Here is a 2238-nt window from a genome sequence, read left to right as displayed (position 1 = left end):
GATAAGGTCTCCCCTCAGCCTCCTCTTCTCCAGGCTGAACACCCCCAGCTCCCTCAGCCGCTCCCCATCAGCCTTGTGCTCCAGACCCCTCACCAGCTTCCTTGCTCTCCTCTGGACATGCTCCAGCCCCTCAATGTCCTTCTTGTAGTGAGGGGCCCAAAACTGAACACAAGATTCGAGGTGCGGCCTCACCAGTGCCCAGTACAGGGGGAGGATGACTCCCCTTGCTCCTGCTGGCCACACCACTCCAGATACAAGCCAGGATGCTGTTGGCCACCTGGGCACACTGCTGGCTCATACTCAGCCGGCTGTCACCCAGCACCCCCAGGTCAGCCCACCCCAGCCCTGTACCTCCTGCAGGGGGGTCCCCCCGTCCCACGCAGGGTCACAGCTGCTGCGGGGGCTGCACGTTTTGCCCTTGGGCTTAAGCGCAGGAGGTGGCTGCGCCCTCTTCCCTCAGCAGGGGCCGAGCAGTAGGGCCATCCCTGTCAGGCAGCAGCCCTCGCCCCTGCTGTGCTGTAAAACACCCTCCTCCCCCCGCTGCGCAGGGACCACCTTGGGGCTGGCTTCCTGCACACACCCAGGGCAGCGGGAGCATCCAGGGCCGGGCTCCAGGGCAGCTGCGGAGGAACCTTCACGGAGTCCATGACATCCCTACACATCTCCACAGCAAGCCCTCGGCATGGCCATGTGTGCCCCAGGATCTCCCAACGCTTCCTCAGGAGGAGGGCTTTGCTCTGAAGTGCCACCCTGGCTGCAGTGCAGGGGGACTACTCGAAAGGAGGCTGCGTTTGCACTTTTCCATGCTCAGCGCCCTGCCCAAGCAGCGTGCTCGGACACTTGGCTTCCCTGCAAACACAGGCAAGGCAGAGCGGCGCTTGCACCACAGCAAGTTGCACAAGAGGCAAGGCTGACAGAGTTCCGTTGTTGTCTCAACTTACTTACTCCAAATGCATTTTGCAAAGGTAATCTTGAGCAAGAGAACTCCACTTTTGCATTGCTGTTGGCCCACAGCAGTTTTGAAGTGAGTTTATTTGTACCTTTGCGTTCCTTAAAAACAGAAGAGACTTGGCATCTCGCGCTCGCATCTTGTGGCAGATTTGTGCTGCTACCCAACACACTTGCACGTTCAGCCTTTGCTAGCCCGAGCTACAGCATTACTAATCGTAAGAGCTGGTGACAGACATACGATAATGACAGACCTGGCTGGAGGGGAAGGCAGGAAGATGGAAGCCCTAACAGTTCAATAAACATACTTAGAAGGAGTGAAAGAGCAACGAAAGACCCTGCAGCAGAAGCCTCATGTCCTTGTCTTTAGGAAAATGGGTACTTTTAAAGACAGTAAAAAATTCTCGCTTTAACGTATGTTTTGTATGTGTAAGCCAGTGGAATACTGCCCCTGAGTGGTTCTAAGAAAGTCATAAATTGGGAATTTAAATTGGATATAGGACATCTCTCCCCACCTCCATCTTCATCCTTTTAGTTAAAGTTTGAAGCACCAGGAGCTCCTCAAAGCAAGATGTGAGCTTGGGCTCACAAGCATGGATGTCTTTCTGGGGAACAGTGTCTAAAGCATTTCACTTTCTGTCAGTTTACAACTCCTGTCAAGAAGCCAAGTGGTGCTGAAGTAGAAGAAATGCCATCTCACAGCGAGGGAAGCGGGCCTGAACACGAAATCCCTAAGCAGGACCCCGACAAGGCTGCGAGGGGATGGGGAGCAGGAACAAAAGCGCGCTCTGTACTGGTTACAGGAGGGTCCAGCTGACGACACTGCCAGGCAGCCACACAGAAAGTGAAAGAAATCAAGAGAGCTTTTAATGAAAGGGAGCTCCTTGCCTATTTTTGGGGTAGGTACAACCCACAGTTAATTGCTGCAACTGGAGAGAAATACACAGTGTTTTCTGCTACCTCAGGGATGCCACCAGCAGCCCAGTACAGCCCCGAGCCCTGCACCCTGCACAGCCCTGCCTGGCCCTCCCGGCACAGCACTGGCAGGGCAGTGTTGTGGGGCCAGTGCCTTCGGCCACCCCCCTGCCAAGCCGTGGATGAACACGGCTCACGCAGCGCTCTCCAAAGGAATAACGGGGAGTTACTCTGCTCCGAGAAGCCATTAGCAAGAGCCTAGGCTGCTCAACGCTTGACCTGAGTCAGAGGGAGGGACAAGCTAGGTGCAATGCATCTGGAGCCAAAAGTCTACCCTAAAGCTCCGAGCAGCCTACAGCTGTTACAGCAGGATGA

The sequence above is a fragment of the Egretta garzetta genome, unplaced genomic scaffold, assembly GCF_000687185.1.
Source record: "Egretta garzetta isolate BGI_Z169 unplaced genomic scaffold, ASM68718v1 scaffold302, whole genome shotgun sequence".
NCBI classification, from domain to species: Eukaryota; Metazoa; Chordata; class Aves; order Pelecaniformes; family Ardeidae; genus Egretta; species Egretta garzetta.
This window is presented reverse-complemented; position numbering follows the sequence as displayed.